Here is a 22,826-nt window from a genome sequence, read left to right as displayed (position 1 = left end):
ATTTTTGCATTGGATTGAATTAAAATCGATCAAATTCAGTTACAATGGCGAAAGTTTCGAACGAATCCAGAGATTAAAAATGAAAAATGTTTGATTTTGATTAAGTTACTAAATTATTGTTGATTTTTAAGTATATTTGTACTTGTTTAGTCTGTGCTTGATCAAGATTTCTTGTTATATTTGTATAAAAAATATATATTTTGTTACATACTGTTAATATTTATAAGCTTTGTTTAAATGGTTATATTACAATATATTTCTGACAATGATGGTCGTTATAAAACATTTTGGTGTTTATGCCTATTGTTAACTTCCCGTAGGGTAAGTTATATTATTCGCAAAAAAATCGAAAATGAATTTTTTTATATATCTTTACGTTTCAAAGGTTTTTGAACATTTGGCATACCTTAGAAAAAATGGATGTATGTGTGTGTGTGTGTGTGCGGATACAAATTTTTCGTCGACGATTTCGGGAATACCGATCAACCGATTTTAATAATTCGAAAAACTTCAACTCATAAATTTTTTGAAGGCAGGTCCAGCGGTTATAGACTCTCAATAAAAATAAGTTAAAAAATGCCATTTGACGGTCCAAAATGTTTATTGGACATAAGTACATCAAATTATCCGAAATTTTATAGAGATTTTAATAATGTGTACACATTTTGTGTAAATTTTTACGGGAAGTTCCAGCAATTTGCCTCAAGGCACGATGCCATGCACCACACTAGTTTTTTCATTTTTTATGCCTGCCAAAACCGTCTTTGGGATGTGGATGGTTGTGACACTCGGCTTTTTTTTATATGATTTGGTTTTATGACTAATTCATTGTATTTAAGGACAGTATTTTAATATTTTCACATAGATAAATGTTCAAGTTATCATTCAATTTACTTTTCTCTCGGCTAACCGGTAAATTATCAAAATTATGGCTGATCAAAAAAAGTGGCAAAAATGTACCTAGGCTTTCCTATACAAACAGTTCTGTGTTCTGCAGAACTAATCTAGTTAAATTCTAGTCATAATAAAGAAATAATTGTTCAATTTTTTCAAATATAAATCCTTACCATAAATATTCTCACTACTAATTCTACAGACAGATAGTTCTGTGTTCTGCACAACTAAACCCATTGATCCTTTCACACAATTTTCAGTTGGAAGTTGTAAATAATAGTGGTTGAAACAATTTCCGATGGCAGTTTTATTGCAAAACAGGCGGTAACACAAGAAAGTGAAATAGCCTCGCATCCTTTTGTTTTTATCTCAATATTCTGTCGGCGTCGCACGCTGTTCGTATCTTCTCAAGTATTCTGTTTAGCGGATTCTTTTTCAAATCATGTAATAATGCATTCTGTCATGAAGATAAACTCTTGGGAAATATTACTTGAAGTAGTTTCGGAACAGAAAATAATGACTAGAATTCGGAAATGTCAGAGAAAGAAGGCCGGAGTTGAAGGTTGAACGTTTGACCGTTTGACTGACTTTGACTTTGAAATATTTTGTTCAAAATAAAGATATCAAGCCAAATACAAAGGAAATATTATTGATATAAAGACTTCATTTTGAAAATCTTTTCATATCAGACGAAGCATATTTACTGGAATAAGTTAATAAATAGCTCCGAATTTTTGGTTACCAAAGAGACATTATAATTTTCCATAAAAAGCCCAGATTTTTTTACAAAAAAATTAACATTCTTTTAAATAAATTATGCCATAAAAATTGTGTACACATGAGAATTTAACGCATGGATGTTAATAATGAAATGCATAAAACACAAAAAATAAAATCATCATCTTATGTTTTCTTGCCCATATGGCTCTATTCAACCTTCATGGGTCAAATAATGATCATCATCGCATCTACCGCAGAAGAAATAAACGAGATGGGAATCCGGACAAAAACTGTCATTTCCTAGAATAGTTCTGAAAATGTACAATACAGAAATGAATATTGGTGAATCACAATAGTGATGTAGCAACATTTTTGTAAGAATGATTAAAGAGAGTTATATTCACATGCATATATTATTTTGATACTTATAATGAGATCGTTGATATATCTCTAATATTGTTCTTGCACCAAAATGCAGGATAAGTATTACATTTTGTACACATTTTTAATATTTTATATTAAGTACATAACTTAATCATTTGAATCACAATAGTGATGCAGCAATATTTTGGTCAGAATGATCAAAGAGAGATATACTTACATTATTTTGTTACTGATAATGATAATGAGGTTATTGATATATCTCTAACATTGTTCTTGCACCAAAATGTAGGATAAATAATATCACTTCTGTTTTAATATTTTATATACAATTTTAATATTTTATATTAACTACATAACTTAACTTCTTTATTATTTAAAAAGTCACCAAACAAAAAAATCTTCAACTTATTCAATTAATTTTTACAGAATATAATTTTACAGTTACTATTTTTTAGAAACCTAATAATTTATGAGACAAGACATAAATTGGTAATACCCAAGCGCATTATTTACTAAATATTGAAGTTCTATCCGAGAAATTTTGTATCTGGAAAAAAATTAATATTCCTGCCTGGAAAAACATATATATTGTACGTTCTCTTTAATATGAATTTTCTAAATTATTCAAATAAAATGTCTGAATTGTTTTGATGCTTTTTGTGTATATGTAGATTGATGCTTATTTTACATTTTTATTAAGAGCATAGAGTACAGTAGTTAAATTTTTTATTCAAAAATATTAAAGAAAAAAAATAGTTAAATTTATATTCTTATCGGATAGAATAACAACATTAATTTAAATGTTTATAAATACCAGTGAATTTCCATAGCATTGAGAAATCTCTCAAGAAAAGAATTATTTTTAATTATACATCTTCAAAAACTTGTGGTCAGTAATGATGGCTAATTACGAGCCATTAGAAATGAAAGTAATAAATAAAAACGTTTTTGATATGTATATACATAGATTTCTTAGATGAATGATCAAAATAAATAAAATTATGAAAGTTTCCACAAACGTATTTTTTAATGAACATTTTTTTTTGTGATATTAACGTAACTAACTAATAAAAAATGCAAGTAATAAAAATGTGCGTATCTGATATAATATTTACATGATTGCTTAATCGAATAATATATGTCAAGAATTTTGAGAATATAATAGTTTTAATATTAAGTTGCGTGAGGTTTATCAAAGCACCAAAAAATTATACTTACTTTAAAGTCCTATTGCTTAACAAGTTGAACTATGACATTTTGTAGTGGATATATTAGATATTAACACAATTTTTAAAAAAAATCCATGACATTGAATCCATTAAAATTACGAAAATTATTTATTTAAAAACTAATATTTTCTTGTTATGGATTGGTTTTTATACAAATAAAAAATGCGGGTATTGGATATATATCCAATTTACTGTTTAATCATGTGTACATGACAAAGGATTGAACATGAATAATTGCTGCTTTCTTTCCCCTATAACAATTATAGGGGCAAAAAAATGCATTTGAATAGTACCGGATTTTCAACAAATAAATTTGATTTATTGATAATTAATTAATATTCGGTATAGTTTTATATTGAATTTATAACACAGAATTAAAGTGTCGCATAATACAGATAAGCTTCAACACTTTTCTTTAGAAATTTTATGGTTTAAACTAGGTTATTATTAATTTTACACATTTTGAAGTATAGCTGAGATTTTAGCAAAGATTTTGAACAAAAAGCTTTTGAATCCATTCAAATTGCCAAGTTGATTCCAACAGCTTTCCGACAACTTGGCAGCGTTTGCTTTAATTTCTCCTAATAAAATACAGACATTACAAATATTAAAGACATTAATGACATACATACGCGTCATTTATTACTTTTGTAACGAAACTTATTTAGGTAGAAGCCTATTTCCTTGATTTGTTCTCGTGATATTGGACCTGTGTAGGTACGTTCAAGCACCCTGAATTAATCTTGAAGCGCGCAAGGCTTCCGACAAAGCATTCTTGTGTGCTACGATGTCAAAAGAAGTTATAATTGTATGAGAAATAACAATAATTACTAATCATTCTGCTACGTGGAATTGCTAAGAACACTTTTACGGAACACTGGAAATTAGTAGTAGGTATAGGTACCTCTACTGATTTGATGATGATTTCATGTCCGGGATCTAAAGCAATTTGTATTCTTAATTTGCTTTATTTCTATAATTATGAAGCATTGGCAATTAGTAACAATTTTCTAATAGCCTGCTTGTGGTTTGAAAGAAAATTCACCAGTAATGCGATAAAATTTATTTATCAAATATTTGTATAAATATACTTTTCGAGTTGTAATAAAATAATATTGTGTTAGGTTAGATAAAGAAAATATATTTATAAAAATACAAAGCATATAATTGTTCACGTTAATAATATTAGATATAGAGGTTAAGATATTGAGGATTAAGTAATTATTTATTAATTATTAGAAAAGTTGTTATAAAGATGAAGAATATTTAATCCTTTCGGAATTTGAAAATCTAACACCAATGCGGCAAACAAATTGAATTAACTCATGATAAACAGTATAAAATATCTATTTTATTTATATTTTAGAAAGATAGTATTATGGATCGTAAAAAAAGAAAAATATCACTAGCCTTACCTTAAACTGAATATACTTTAGTATAACAAACTCCGGTCTCCCTTTATTGCTGATTGGTTTTCTTTTAACTTTATTTCCTTGACTTCGAGAATTCATCTATTCGTTTGCTTTTTTATTTTGCTTTTGCTAAATTTTTTACACTGTGTGTCCACAGTAGCAATTTATTATTTTTGTTCGCTTTTTAGATGTAAACTTAGTTATTTTTCTTTAAAAAAAAGCAATATTAAATTGACATATATGCATGTAATCACCGATTACAATAGAGAAAATTGTATGTGTTTTGAGTAACCGAGGTAAATTACCCCAAATAAGTTAAGAACGGAATTTTTGGGGGTATTAAGTAAATATTTTTAATTGATATTTACTGTATTGCTATGTATTTTTCCGAACAGGGGTATAGTCTCTCTTTGCCATGGGGGTAATATCAATTTAGGCAAAAATATTTCGGGGTAATGATTAAAAAATTTCCCCGACCGCTGTGTTAGAGGTTAAATCAAATTAAAAATTAAATAAAATTCAGAGGTTAAACTAAATTAAATATTCAACAAAATTTGAAGTGAGTGAATATAATATACATATGGTAATTTAGCTGAAAAATAGAATATACATCGCTGAACATGAATATGACATCAAATTTGAGAAAATATTTTTTATCATTGTTACCATAGACTATATTTAATGAATGAGAATGTGGCAATTTTTTTTAGCAATAACCTTAAATTTTTTTTCAAGTATACATATTTATTGTATGATTGAAATAACCTCACCAGGTTGCTATATATGAATAGTGCATATACCTAAAATCCAATAAAAAGTGACCTTATAGCAAGTATACGTACTAGTAAAATCGGAGAACAATTTTGAAATATCTTCACCAGTTTGCTATATATGAACAGTACCTGTACCTGAAATTTATTAAAAAGTGTATACGTCATGACATTACAACTTATACCAAGTATACATACTAGAAAAATCGGAGAACAGCTTTGATATATCCTTACATGTAATTCATTAAAAAGTGTATATGTAATGAACTTATTTCAAGTATACATACTAGTAAAATCAGAGAACCTCTTCGAAACATCCTCTCCAGTTTGCTATATATGAATAGTACCTACACCTGAAATTTATTAAAAAGTGTATACGTAATGACCTTACAACCTATGTCAGAATCGGAGATCAGCTTTGCAATATCCTCACTTGAAATTAAAAAATTCATATATATATATATATATATATATATATATATTTCAAGTTACATACTAGTTAAATCGGACAACAGCTTTGAAATATTCTTCGTATGAATAGTACCTATACCTGAAATTCATTAAAAAGTATATTCGACTAATTTCTAGTACAATGGTTTAGCTATTTTGTTTGAAAACTGTTTTTAAAGTAAAAAATATTATCAGATTGCTAATTAAAAATTTTATTAATACAAAAGCAAATATACTTTGACATCGTTGGTTTTCAGTGCCGCCGCTCAGAAATTTTAGTCCACCGTAAAAAATTTCAGTTCAAGATCAAGCGTGATAAATAACACTTGTGGAACAACGCCTCGAAGCATTTTCCATCCTTTTGCGGTACGAAAAGCCAAGATTTCATTCCATTCTCGAAGATCGGAATTAAATCGATAGTATCGATAGCGATTCGATCGGCGGGCAGTGGCCGAGTGCTCGAATTGAATCGTTACTGTGACTAATCAAGCGGATTTTCTATCATTACGATTCCATTATCATAAGAGACAACTTCGTCGTACACGTATTGTTGCGGTGCATCAGGATTATGAACGTTCACTTTATTTTTCTGATCCGTGGGAACGAAGCATCAGTATCTAAAATTGAGTGCAATATCAAGAGCAAACAAATTCAAGTAAATGACAATATTGACATAACTTGTAATATCTTATTATCTAATTTGTTAATAGTGAAAAAAGATAGATTGCCAAAACCCTGGAAGATCATTCCACATAATAAAATCAAATTATTCTAAATAGTTTTGAAGGTAATAGTTGATTTCAAAACTGAACAATTATAATTGAAAATAATATTATAATGAAAAAGTAAACTATTTTAAAAAAATATTTTATACCTAAGGTTTAATAGGTCAATACCTAATTGATGGTTAAAATCAAATCTTTATTGTACTTGCTACTCTAACTAATAATAGTAAAAATTTAGCAATTGTAACTAAATATATAATCTAAAATAATTTAGTATTATTGAAATAGATTTACAGAATTGCGATGAATTTATAGACCAATTTTATCGCAACTATCATTAGTCTATAATTTTTATTAACTTCCCGAAGGAGAAGTTTGTTTTCGTAAAAAAATCCGATTCGTTAATTTTATGTTTTCTAGACGTTTCAAGCCATTCTGAATCGAATGAGACCAAATTTGGAAAAAGTATGTGTGTGTGTGAACAGATTCTTTGCCGTAAATAGACGTTTTCTCAACAACGGCTGGGACCGATTTCAAAAATATAAAGTCATTTGATGTATCTCGATGGGGACTATCGTTTGTCAGTTTTGCTTTGAAAAAACAATTTAGGCCGATTTTTATGGATTTTTTTTCGGCGATATATATCATGGTCTTATAGAACTTACTAAAATATTACAGCCTTACGACAAGTAGTTTAATTTTAAAAATTTATCAAAGTTTGAGAAATTGAGTAGTTTTTTGACGTTTGTTAAAATTCAAAATTAGACGATTTACTTGGTATAACGATAGAGTACTTGGTCTTAATGAACATACTAAATCATTAAAGTCCTACGGAAACTGGTTAAATTGAAAAAAGTGATTGATTTTTGAAATTTGCTTTTAGAAAATACTCCGAGTTAACGTGTTCGTTCGTTTTCAATTATGTGTGATAAATCCACTCGGAATACTTTTAATCACTCATAAATTAATTTATTTTTTTTTGATTAAGTCGATTATTTACACGCATCGGGAAGTTCATGTTACTTAAGATTACTTCAAGGCAAAATTCCAATACTAACTAGTTTGTTTTTTTTGTTTTATTTTTCAATTTCAATTGTAGCTAAATGTAGTTATTGCATAAATTGCCAAGAAAAATAAAACAAACAGAAAAGTAGATCCATGTAGTTGCGATAAAATCGAATAATTAAAATTAAATATCAGTAACTAGAAAAAAGTTGAAAAGTATTATTATCAAGAAGTAGGATAGCAAGATATATTATAACTTTAGAATACCAAGAGCAAATAGAAATGCGATTCCAATAGAAATACAATTTGTTAGATGTGCATCTTTTTAAAGTATCATATTTTACTATAAAGATGATAAAATTCATGAGGCATTTAAAGGAGTTGAAAATTAAATTCTTTGACTGTATTGTTTCAAAAATTGAAAGATATAGTTTAATTTAATAAAAATTTAGAAAACCATACGATAGATTCGATATTAATTTTCGTATAATGACTACATAATTTGAATAAAATTTCACGAATTTATTTATACATTTCTATTACAAAAAGTAGTAAATTAACATATTATATGTCTGAATCATATCCGAATTGGGTTAAAGGTATAAGCAATCAATCACAATTAATCCACATAAGCTTATTCTACATAAGTTTATGGTAGAGTTTGCCAAAGTACTAAATCCTTTAAATCTAAGGGATCAGCGCATAGTTAGAGGAAGTTAAATCGGTAATCTAATGCTTTAAATCAATGATTGATAATATAAGTTATCCCTATTTCATCAGATCTTTATTTCAAACGACTTTAAATAGAAAAAAATGTTGCAAGATATGACACGTGGAACAGTACCGAACTAATGGGTAGATTCTGCGGTAAAATACACTAATGTTATGGCAAGGCTATGGTGTGTAGCAGTTTTCATACAAAATGCTACTAAATACTGTCAAAATGCCCTTCATTCATATGTTATCAAACTATATCTTAAAGATGCAGTTGTGATAACATTGTTTTTTGACGTTTGTGCGTTTTCTAGGTTAGAGTTTCTATCTAAAACCCCCGACCGCACAGCAATCACATGGGATTTTGACAGTTTTTAGTATCACTTTATATGAAAATTGCTACATAACATAGCCTTGCCATATACCATTCGTCTGTTTTACTGCAGAATCGGCATATAATCACTTTTATGCAACAATGTATCATTTACAGTGATTGATATCGTTTCGATATACATTGAGCAGTAAAAATGGTCAATTATTTACAGAAATATTTTAGTAAATTTATGTTGGAAATGGTTTTTATGTTTTTGACAATTAAGAAAAAATTAATGAAGTTTATATAACCATTTACTTTATAATTCCATTATTCGTTGACTCTATACTATATTAATTCCATCTTCCATTTTTGACTACATTTAGCAAAAACGTATGACTTTGTTCATATATTCAATCATCTTAATTTTGAACATTTGATATGTTATCGATATTTGTATAGACATAATGTTTTTGCTAATATTCTGACGTTGAAAATACAAGATTGACTATAATAGGCATGGGTGTGCGGTTCAATAGACACCACACAACGACGAATTGTTTCCGTGTGAAAAAAATTGTGATGAAGCCAGGGATTTAAAATACTTTATAAAAAAATACTGGAATTTAAATGATCGATATTGATATAATAATAGAACTATTTATCATACATATAAGTATATGCTAAATTTTATGAGATGTTTCAAAGCAATGCCACTGTTGATTTAAAAGATCAGAGAGCAGGTTTGATGAACAGACTAACACAATAACGAACTGTTTATGAAAATCATATTGTAACTGATCATTAGCAATAAATATACTATATAAAATAAAATATATATGCGTGTGAATAAAAATCAACTATTGAAGTTTTTAATTAGTATGTTCTGAACTCCTGTCTCGTGACAACTGTTCTAAATTCGGTCCTCAATGTGATGCCGCGGTTTCTATGACACCTACCATTCATTAACACAGATCTCTACTAGTTTAAACAAGACCTAATAACGACATAGTTTAGGTTTGTAGACCGACAGCATATGCATACTAAATATTAGTAATAAATATTTATTATCGATATATATTTTGCGGAATTACATGTTTCTGATGATTGAACTCAAACCAACAAGATAAAAGGCGCTTGTGGGATGATCGCTATAATTTTTTAGTTATAAGAAGCAAAGGCATTTCTAACTGAAATTATTCACTCTGAAATAATAAACTATAATAATAAATATTATCATAAATAATGTAACTTTCATTATTATTTTTTTTTTATAAAAAGTAAATAAACAAAACTTAATCAATCGTATTTAAAATGAAGAATATTGTCTAATATTTCTAATGTTAAAATTATTTATTTGAAGTACATAAGTGATGTTCAGAACTTCAGCAAGAATTAGAATTAAAATCCGAATTATTTTTAGATATTCAAAAACATTTTTTAGAAAATCAAATTAAAAAAAATTCATTCAAAAGCAATCATTTTGTCAACACAAGTAGAAAGTTTTTTAAATCATTCGGATTCAAATCGGATGCTTAGTTCTCTCAAAAACTGTCATTTTTTGCACATTTAGCTCTATATCTCCGAAATGGCTGCACTTGCCTTTGCCAAAATCTAATCACTACTTTTCCCCATCATTACAAATCAAATGTTTTTTTAGATCATTGAAATCGGTGGATCCGTTCTCCACTGATATTTTTATCACTTTTTGCTTCATATCTCCAAAGCCGCTAAACCCGTCTTCGTCAAAAACTAATCAACTCATCAATAGAAATCGAATGTTTTTTGAACGATTTAAATCGAATAATCCGAACGCCCGAAATCGTCGACAAAAAATTGTCTCTACACATAAATACATACACACACACATGCCAAAATGTTCAGAAACCTCTGAAATGTGAAGATATACAAAAATTTTCATTCTCGATTTTTGGCCCATAACTACAACGTACCCTACGGAAAGTTAATAATATAAATATTAAGTTAGTATTACAATCCAGCAGAAAATCTAACTGTGATCGAGTGACACCAAGAAAAATATTTTGATAGTATCAAAAAGTAACAACTTTAACAAATAATTTTTTTTGGCTACATGACAACGAATTTTCTTATTTATTGCATTTTGATTAATAATCAATATTCAGTCAATTGTGAACTATCTCTAAGGCTTTCAATTAATATAATTTTATAATTTTTGAAAAAAAATGTGTTGGAAAATTAAATGTATATGGACAAACTATTTCAGCTTTCAAGAATGCTCCACTTGTTTTCAATTAGTTAGATCTTTTGTTTTCAGAATTTTTTTTTTTTTTAGCATGAGTATGCATATTTAAATAAACGATAATTAGATTTAAAAATATATTTATCATTATAAAAAAAGTTAAGACAATTATACACTAACTCTCACTCTACCGCCGTCAATTGAGAGTGAAATTATTCTTCCAGAATAATAACATGACCAAAATTGTTCTCGTTCGGTCATTTGATTCCCACACGCCAGAATTGTACGGAACTCAAAACCTACGCCATGAAGAAAATGCTGTGGGTTTACAGAAATAAATTGTCTTCGAAGATGTTAAAGAAAAATGTTTATTATTATGAAACCGGATCGTATCCTTTGCGATACGAATTTATTGCGGTTGTGCCCATGCGACCGAATAAGGGCTCTGAATATAGATTTCTTATGTGATGTATGCTTTGCTCTGGGTCTCATAAATTGCTAAAAGGTCGGAATATCAATGATTATAGCGAAAGTTCAAAATTGTTATAAACGTCTTCATAAATGTTAATCGTTCAATCTATTAAATAGTTGTTATCGTACTCATAATATTTTTTCAAAATTTTAATTTTATAAATAGTGAGAATATTTCTATATAAACTATGAGATTTTGCTTGGTTTTTATTCAAGATGTTAATGTGCATCAGATATCCAAGTTTCCTTTAATTTTTGAGTCGGTACCTCTTAGTAGTTGTACCTATGTATCGATTAGGGTGATCGAATATTTTTTTGTGTAATAAAGCTACTATGGACAGTTTTTTAACTTGCCGTAGGGAAAGTTATAGCAATCGCAAAAAAATCGAAAATGATAATTTTTACATATCTTTACGATTCAAAGGTTTCTGGACATTTTGGCATACCTTAAAAAAATGGATGTATGTGTGTATGTGTATATATGTAGGTTTAGATACAATGTTTGGTCTACGATTTCAGGCGCACGGATCAACCGATTTGATTCTTTTTAAAAAACATTCTATTCTTATTGATGAGAAGATGTGGTGATTAGTTTTTGGCGAAGACAAGTCTAGCCGTTCTGAAGATGTGCCAAAAACCGCAAATCAGTTCTTCAGAATTGATTAAACTTTTAAATTGGAAAGGCAGGTCCAGCGGTTTTGGAGATATAGAGGAAAATGTAGAGAAAAAATTATATTTGGCGGTCTAAAATGATCATTAGACATATGCACAACAAATGGTCAGATATTTTATAGAGATTTTAAACATGGGTACTAATTTTGTTACAATTTTTTTGGGTTACGCATCAAGAGTTTTAACTTCTGAAGAAAATACGATTGAAACCAATTTTAACATTTTCAGAATTATCAAAAATATGCAAAGTTTTATTCTTTATATATAAATTTTAAATTCACAATTCAGTTTAAAAATGTATATATTTCATAGGCGTTATTGCGTTATTTTAATCGTAAGAAGTATGTCCTCAAATGGATTCATTTACGGCATCTCTTTTTAATGTAAACATTTTCAAGTGCTTTGAGCGATAAGATTGTCACTGGATATTAGTTACATGAACGAATACGTATATAGTAATTATAATTATCTTTTTAAAAATATTTAAAATAATTGCTAATTGATCAATATTCATTGTCTATTATTTTTTCTGTTCGAATATTCATTTTTGGTACGGAAAGTTCCAGCAATTTGCCTTAAGACACGATACCATGTACCACTAGTTTAAATTATAATTTTACATCTCGTATGAATAAATGGAGATAATTATTATTGTATTTTAAGGTTTTGTTTTCATAGGGTACATTCGAATTTCTTCCAAGTATCCAATATTTAGGGAACATTTAGACAATCCCTTACTATTCCCTATGACCATGTATATACAAACTTAATGTGCTTTTTGATTTCTGCAGACTTGAAATGTATTTTATTTAAAAATAACTAGATTGCCAATCTTTATTTAAGAGTCCTGGAATCATATGTTTACTATTAATACACATCATTTTCTAATCTTTCGATTAATTGCTTCATTTCTCCGCTACACGATTCATATCTGTTGCGCATAAATAACTGTCTTTTACATGAAATCTAAGGATATTTCGAGCAAAGCTGATGATATTTCTCTGCTTGCAACGTGACATTGCTTGTATACTGCCACAGTTTTCGCGTTATTTAAATAGATTTTTCTAAGTTTTTCGTTTTTCTCAGATTCCGTACTTACTCTCGCGAGGATGGCATGTGTTTGTTGTTTTTCGCCGCTTTCCTTTGCCTCTAGTGATTTATGTTAACGGATTTAAACTGACGCTGCAAGTTGCACGACTCGAGGCGGGAAATGATAGTGAGAAGGTTGATGGGATAGTGATAGTATATTTATTTTTTTGCAGCTAAATTTCTAACCAACTAGCATGTCATTTATACTAGAAAAGCCAGCCGACCAGACTTAAAAGAAAAATACCTGGAGACCTAATATAGTTTAATTAACTATAACACTTTCACTTTACTACATTTTATTGTTTTTTCCCCTTTTGTTTTTAGTGTTTTTTTATTATATTAGCTCTAGTAAATATGCCACTGGGGGTATCTACTAATTCGAAAAGAACTTCTCAGCATTCTCTGCTAAATGTAATTATATATACAGAATGCAGAATAAAAATAAAATTAAAAATAAAAATTGTGATCATGAGATTTTATGTAAATGACATATTCGAATTTCTTCAAAGTATTTAATAGAGCTGTGAATATAAAAAGAAAATTTTAGGATGCGTTCGTAGAGTTTTGTTTCAGTCTGCATTCCTCACTAAAGTCTTAAAGTTAGTTTTACTCACACTGAAACGTTGTTAAACAAAATTTCTACTACTGATTGAGTTTTCCACGGAAGCGAAATCTTTACAAATCGATCATTTTTTCCATATCTTTGTTTTGTATGTGAATTTAAAATTGGCAGTTCAACAATATATAAGATTTCAGTAATATTCCACAAAAATCTGATTACTTACAGTTGCTAAAGATTTATAAGTATTTATAGATAATTAAATATATAGAGAATATATGTTTTATCAGATTGTTCAATTCGTTACCAGTAATCGAGGATCAAATAGCTTATTCACTCCTACATTAGCTCTTTTTCTCCAGCTTAGTTTCTAGCGTATTTATGGAATACCATGTTCCATAGTATATATCTTTGAAGATGATACCTCAGTTCATTTTATAAATTCATAGGTTTAATCCTCTTTCCCAATGTTAGATTGAATTGATACATCTATTTTGAAGTTATATTGATTGCAAACAATATTGCACACGTGTATAATTTTAAGTTTTTGTGTTATAGATAGTTTTATTATTTGATTAATTTTCGAAATTATATATAGGTTCTCCTATAAGTCAAATCGAGGTGATAGTATTTATCATAAAAAAATCAGAAAAACAATATAATATCCCGTGCAGTTCAAAAATTGAGCTTTTAAATACAGCCCACAGAGATTGTGAACGGAAATGCATTAGCAAAAATTGTATTATTTTTACGTTTTTATATCTTTACTCGAACTTTTTTCATGATACTATGAATGATGAATACTATGGTCAAACTTTTGATAGAACTTTCCAAAGTCAATCAATTTCGCATTATTTCAACTCATAGTTTAACAAATAGTCTTAATTCAAGAAAACTTGAGGAAATTGTACCATTATAATTAACTGTGGTCATTTCATAGTTTTATTGAATAACAGTAATACAAAATAACCACAATAACCAAATCATGAGCACAGTTTAACCAAAGCTGATTACACTTCAAAGCTTAAACTTTCTAACAAGAAATATTTTTTTTCCTAATTTTTTTCATGACAGCTACGATCAATACCTCCCCGCTTTGGCTTGACTTTGATTTTTGGTACACTCTGTATTTTTATCAATAAATTTTCAAAATAAAATTGTTTAGAAAAAATACGTTTATTTGAACATTTTCATGATTTAGATTTAGGTAAAATGTGAATTATGGGCAATATTTATCATAATATAAGCATGTATAGGGTAAATTTAATAGCGTTATTTTAAATTTTTTTGTTACTAATGTTAGGTGATAAAATTTAAATCCATGACATATTGAATGAAAATGTCAATGAACGCTTTGTTACTTTGCATGTTCTGTCAAACAATTTATATTAATTTAATTCAACGTTATTTCAGATTATTACCTACGTTATAGAGTATTATAATAATTATAACATAACACACCTAAATCAATTAAAACAAATCTGTGCTTAATTGCACAAATTGAGCGCATGATTTTGTATTGAATTTGCCTTTGTTCTAGATTGATGGGTAGGAGTTACAAACATGGCCGAGTATTTACATAATTATTAACTTCCCGTAGGGTAAGTTATAGTAATTATAAAAAAAATCGAAAATAAAAAAAATTATATATCTTTACGTTTCCGAGGTTTCTGAACGTTTTAGCCCTTATGGCACCTTATCGTTAGAAAAAAATAGATGTGTTTGCTGATGATTTTGCGAACACGGATCAACCGATTTAATTAATTAAAAAACATTAGATTCCTACTGATAAGGAAACGTGCTGATTAGTTTTTGACAAAGCATGACAAGCTGTTTTCGAGATCCGGGGTAAAAAGTGGCAAAAATGGTATTTCAGTTATTGGGTTAAGGGAGCGTCCGATTAAATAATTCAAAACACGTTTTATTTGTATTAACGAAATGAAGAACTGATTAAATTTTTGGGAAGGCAGATTCAGCGGTTATGGACTCTCAATAAAAATAAGTTAAAAAAGTCATTTGGCGGTCAAAAATGTTTATTGGATATATGTACATCAAATTATCAGATATTTTATAGAGATTTCAGTAATGTGAACACATTTTGTGTAAATTTCTTTGGGTTTCATTCCAAGATTTTTAATTACGGTACGGGAGTTCCAGCAATTTGCCTTAAGGCACGATGCCATTCACCCCACAAGTTATGTTTCTCGCCTTCATTATTATATTTTCTTGATAGCCACATATATAACAGTTATGAAACTAGTATAAATGTGGCGTACGTTTACGTTGTACCATGTGTTTTATTTCACTTTGGATATTATAGTTAGAATCCGACGTGTCAGCCAGCGAGACGCCTCGCCTTGCCTTGCCGCGCAGCTCCAGCAGCCGAACTTTTCGCTCCGATCTTCTGCCTTATACTTTTGGCTCCGTTTACTTTCAGAACAAAGTCGAGCAATAAAAGCAAATTACTAACCAAAGTTCAGGATCATAAATTCGATAGCACTTTAGACCTCTACGAAACCGAGATAAAGTTTTCTCATTTTTAGGCAGACGAAAATCATTTACTGAAAATATGAAAATAATGAAACAAAGTTGTTATCTTTAATATTAAAAGCGTATTAAAGGGATTACAAAGCAATTTTCTGGAAACGTGTGCCTATTGTATGGATTGCATGATACCGCAAAGATTTATTGGACGTGTCATTTATTTTTAAGAAACCAAGCGAACATTATACCTATGAAAGTTATTTTTCTATTTATATATTTTCTTTAAAATGTAAATTAGATTTAAACTTACAATAAATAACAAATTCCTTTTATTCCCTTGTATATTGTTAATGTTTCCAGCTTATAAAATACATTTCTGTATCTTCTACATCTCAATGTTTCTCGATTGTGATTATATTGCCATACTCTTAAGATTCTTTTATTGAATTTCTATCTTTCAATTACAGAAAACACAAATTGTTATAAAAGAGAATTTGCAAACCCGCACGTCTAGACTTAATAGGGTTATAGCAGTCTAATGACCTATCTTTCCGAAAATCAATACGACGCATTTGAAGACTTATTTACTTAGGAATTTTGGTCACGTAAAACCGAACATGAATGCAAATACGATGACTAGACATACAATATATATTGTGAACGTCGTCAGACGTTTCTGATATTCAATCGTAAAAAAACAGACAGAAACAGAGGGTTTTGTAAAGTATTTTAAAATTTCATTGCATAATGTGTAATTGAATCAAGAAGTCGCGAGTTATCCTGGGGCTTAGATATAATGAAATAAGGAAGATGCTACGAAATTATAATTCTATAAGATATATTAGTCTTATAACTCCGGAAAGAAATAATTTAATTTTCAAGAAAAAAAGCGAAATTTTTTAAAAAGGCTCTATTAATAATGAAGCATTTATTGATAAACAACTTAAAATAGAAGAAACCAAACATACATCATTTATCCTCGATATGCAAAATTAATAACCGCATATCAATTTTGAATACACGTAAAAAAATTACCTTTTACTAATATTTTTAATTATAAAGAATATAGATAATAATTTATGGGAAATTGACGTTTTATGATAATTCTTATTCTATATATTTATTTCAAAATGCTTAGTATAGTTTTTTATAGATATTAGATACTTCGATTCTAGTTTGCATTTACAACGTTTACTGATAATTGAAAAACTGTTATAAGCAGCATTAATAATATAATACAATCTGACTTATATTTATTTATATTTAAATATATAAAATCTATATACTTTGTTGAAAACTACATTTGAGTAAAATATTTTACAATCCCTGTTTTAACTTCCACACAAAGCTTTCAATTGTTAACGAGAATTCAACAAAGGGATAAATTGTTTTTATTTATTGCGCGATTTAATTTTATTTTGACGTTTATAAATTGAAAACTACATTGGAAAATATTTTATAGTATTCTTTTTACAATAAAATATATTTGTATGTTGTTATTTTCCAACTCAGTCAGTTTTTCCACATACTGTATCTGTGAACTTTTTTTGTCATTTGTTTTAATAGAACATTGTAATAAGCATCAATAATATTTTGATTTGAAACTAATATATTATAACGAAATACCGATTTATCAAATGTTTTCTAAGATCCACGAATACTATATTTTTTTAGCTTTTATTATAATGTAGTAAAATGAAATTAGTAGTAGTATAATGATATATTTGTATAATATATCATTAGTTTGTATAGTTAGAATTTTTGATATAACGATAAAAATTGATATTTAACTTCCCGTAGGGCAAGTTATAGTAATTGCAAAAAAATCGAAAATGAAAATTTTTGCATTTCTCGACGTTTCAAAGGTTCCTGAATATTTTGGCATACCTTAGAAAAAATGGATGTGTGTGTGTGTGTGTGTGTGTATGTGCGTGTGTGTATGTATGTGCGGATACAAGTTTTCGTCGACGATTTCGGGAACACCGATCAACCGATTTGAATAATTTAAAGAACATTCGATTCGTATTGATAAGGAGACGTGTAAGGAGATTTTTTTTAAAAAAAAATTTTTTTTCAAAAAAAAGTAATTTTTTGTCCAATTTATAGTTTCTCCTAAAAACTTCGAAAAATCTTATTTTTTTGAAGTAAAATTTTTTCAAAAATGTTAATCGTTTTTAAAAAAAAATAATGATTTTTGGTACGGGAAGTTCCAGCAATTTGCCTTAAGGCACGATGCCTTAATTGTCTTAAGACAGAATTCCACTTACAGCTAGTTTAGCTTGAAATTTTTTTATAAATTGGTTGAAATGTTATGCAAATACATTCCTTGTTAACAACTCTTTGAAATTCTTTCACAAAAATTATCAATGCATTTATTTTTTAATATGCTCTGATCTGATTGGTATCTACTAAATGTTGTATAAAAACTACAATAGTAGATGTATATATCTATATCGTCATAATAAGGTGATGCAAAATATCCAACTTCGTTCGTTTAAGTCCAAATAAGTACTAATTATTAAAACCTAAAAATTCCCTAAAAAATAAAGGGAATTCTATTTGAGAATGACCATATTTTTTCGTAGATAATAATAATGTAGATTAATAATTTTGTGCTCTACCATTTTGTCTGATAATGAGGTAATTTTTGCGATAAAACTGACCATTTGAAAATCGCGAAAAATTCATTTGTTTGGCCTTTGACCGTGTGCCAATTTTTTAGCTCGCAGAAGACTTTTGGGATTTCTTTTAAAATGGTATTTTAAGTAATTTTATCAAATTACAGCCCATTATGAATTATTGCAACCTTCACTCTGATTTTAGGTCTAAATTGACCGGACTATAAATAGAAAACGATGTATTTTTAAATAAAAAAGATATCAAAATCTTTATAATTTAATAACAAAATTGTAATGTACATGTACTTTTAGAAACAGGGAGCAATTTCCGGATCAACAGGTATGTTATGGTAATGATATTTTATGGATCTTTGTTTGCATGAGTCGGAATTGACAAACTTGTTAAAGAGCTATGTATTTGCTGTGTGATCAGGCGTTTTACACATGAAACCTAACCTAAAAAACGTGCAAACTTCAAATAACAATTTTGTCGAAGTGCAAACTTCTGATGTACATAATTACGTGAAGTTAAATTTTATGACTAAAACGCCTGATCGTACAACAAATAGATAGTTTTTTGATAGTTTGTTATTCGTAGTAACAATAACGATACTCTCATACGAATATAGACCCGTAACATAATATTAATATAACATATCTCTAGAAATTGGACCTTTAAATTATATTTGTATGTATCGAGATTTAACACATATTTTTATGCCGCTTTTTAACTGCCAGTAGGGTAAATTATAGTAGTTGCAAAAAATGAAAATAAAGTTTTTTAAATATATTTACGTTCCAAAAATTTCAAAATTCTCAAAAATACTAATTTATTCAAAGTTTTCAATAAAATTGAAAGGTTTTTTAAAACTTTTAATTTTCGGTACGGTAAGTTTCAGCAATTTGCTTTAAGGCAAACGATGACAGGCACCACTAGTTAATGTTTTAGTATCTTGTGCATCACTGTTTTACGAAATAACATTGTACGTATTTTCGACATATTACGCCAGTATGCACTTGCGACGTATTACTGGATTCACGGCGCACAGGTAGGTTACCTTTATTATCGATTTCACATTTTGCGTGTATTGTGTTTCCATATGGCACATCATTTGTGTGTTACGCTGACCGGATATCCTGCGCATATAACATAATGAGGAACAGTTGCAGACACTCGAAGGTCTCATTCGGAAAGCGGACCGTGAATTAGATTAAAAATTGTAGTTGTCACGATTACATGTCGATTGTTCAATTCAATTCAAGACGCCTTTGTGGCATTGGAGGTGATGCATATTATGATAATTTGTCAAAATTTATTATTGAGCAGAAGAACGGGCCTTGGGACTTGGCTTTCAAAAAATGTACAAGACTTTATTAAACATGTTTAACATGTAAGACTTTTTCCTGGCTTAGTGCTTGGACGCTCCAACCAGAAGATCTTAAATTTCATGCCATCCTCGTTTGATAGTCTAATGTCAACTTATTGTAATCGGTATTCACTTGAAAATAAAGACAGAAATATGTCACAAAGTGAAAATAGCTGTTTCCTGGCATCGCTGCCTCAAATTAAAAATTATTACTAGTAACGTGACCATATTTTTTATGCCAAAACCGGGAACGCAACGGCTTTCTACTAAATAACTTAAATATGATTTAAAATAACACATATTTAAGGATACAATATAAAAATTAGTTTCTTTAAATATTTTTTTAAAATCAGAATTACTGACTTTTTGTAAGAACTTTATTATTAATTTTATACTCTCTTATACATAATGTTATATTCTTTATATCTATTTTTATCTTATATTTTTTTATCTATATGTTTTTTCGCTTTTAAGGCTTGTATAAAATTCTGTTGAGTAACTACTAGTCAAAAAAATTAGCACCTGCGCCGAATAGTCAAAAAGTTCGTACTGTTATTTTCGTACAATTGAAAATGAAAGTTCGAAATAATTAATGTGATAGGCTATTTCAACTCGCATTTTCAATTTTGCATTCGGCAATCTGGGATAAAAAAATTTCTTCGGACCGGCACATATTGTCACCTTAGTATTAGAGAAATTCTAGTCATAAAAATATATAAAATAGAGATGAGTCAATCAAAAAAATAAATTAAAATATAACAATTGTTATACAATTTATAGTATAATATTAGTTAAGATGAAATATACATTAATTTCGGGGATATGTCTAAATATTAGTATCATACTTAATGAATTCTCACCCTGATATAAATATTAACATTAAGCATAATAATAAATTAAAATCTAGTAACACGGCAAACTATAGATTTAATACAAATAAACTAATTTTCTATTTATTACATAATTTTATTATACTAACATTTGTTCTATCCTTCTTTCAAATTGCATATATTTAATTGTATCCTGAGACCCTGAGAGCAACTTATTTTCTTTATCGTTACATTCATTTTATGTGCTCGAAATTCGTGCTGATAGATATGCTTGGTTGTAATCCAATAGAAATTAACTTCATATAGAAAAATGCTATATATACATATATAAATATTAGGGCGGGTCGAATTAAAGGTCACTTAGGTACATATGATTTTCGGATACTAGGGATCAAAATAAGATGTTTTGCTGAAGAAACCATACCTCTGAAATGAATTCTGATGTCCCGTGCGTTGACCCAAAAATAAGGGTTGAATATTGAAAACCGCTCAGGTGAGGTCCTAGGATACATTAAAAAATGCAATATGCTGTTAATTATACCATGGGATACACACATGGAATCATACTGAAAACGCAAACTATAATCATGATTTTATTAATTTTTACATTACATATGCAAATGATAAATCTCAAACGCGCTCAGAGTTTACTTCAATATCTTAAAATTTCAACCTTGATTTTTGTATATTTTTATTTGAATCTATTATAGATATTATTAAAATAAAGGATTTTTTCATGCCATGCAACATGCATCAAGCATATATAAAGATTGCATATAAATCAAAATTAAGAATTTATTGATTTGTAAATTACTTATGTGAATAAAAAAATAGGTATTGTTTTTAATGCAGTTACTCATATTGCTTAGTACGCAAAAGTTTTCTTCAATACGTTTAAAAATCGAAACAAGAAATTAATTTTACTTGGCCGAATTCAAAGACATTATCTTTATGCTCCCATCATGCATTTATCACGCTTTTCATTGTTCATCTATTAAATTTCTTAAACTTGTCTATTGTTAAGTTAGGTAAATTATCTCTGCAGTTTGTACCTCAAGTACTTTTAAAATATATTGATTAAAACAACTATTAAAATAAAATTGTGCGAAAACGCCAAACATATTCAGATTCGTATATGCCTGATATAGTACATATATTCTTAGTGCAAAAATGTTTTTCCTCCTGGCTGGAAAATTTAGATATTTGGAATTAATCGGTGTTGTATTTCTGTCTTTTAGTATTTGCGTGCACATGATAGCAACTTGCATTCTGTTACCTCAGTGATAAGCATCGAGCTATATTTCAAACACCGTCATTAAGTCGATTTACCTACTTCCGTGATGCGAAATTATGTCCAAAGGGCAGAGATTAATCGCCATGACGCTTCCGGATATTTGTTTCGATCCATCGATTCCTGAATCGTGCATCGTTTGCTTAATGATTTGTTTTATTGACAATAATTGCAGGTTTGGGATCTTTTCAGATCATTTATCTTTACCGTAAAGCTCTTGGTTGTATCATTAAAATAAGCTTTGATTTGAATAACTAGATAATTGAGCTTTTAAAGTTCTGCTCTATATTTTGAAACCTAGATCTTAAATTTTTATAAGTTTTTTCAAAAATTAATTAACTTTCCGTACGGTAAGTTATAGTAATCGCAAAAAAGTCGAGAATGAAAATTTCTATATCGTTTCAAAGATTTCTGAACATTTTGGCATACCTTAGAAAAAATTGATGTATGCCTATGTGTGTGCGGATACAAATTTTTGTCGACGATTTCGTAAACACGGATCAACCGATTTGAATAATTTAGAAAACAATTGATTCCTACTGATAAGACACGTGCTGATTAGTTTTGGCAAAGGCAGGTCTAGCCGTTTCGGAGATACGTGTCAAAAA

Source organism: Ctenocephalides felis, unplaced genomic scaffold (genome assembly GCF_003426905.1).
Source record: "Ctenocephalides felis isolate EL2017-DRISC unplaced genomic scaffold, ASM342690v1 CF-g0.4_SCAFFOLD_03572, whole genome shotgun sequence".
NCBI classification, from domain to species: Eukaryota; Metazoa; Arthropoda; class Insecta; order Siphonaptera; family Pulicidae; genus Ctenocephalides; species Ctenocephalides felis.
Note: the sequence above shows the minus strand (reverse complement) of the source record.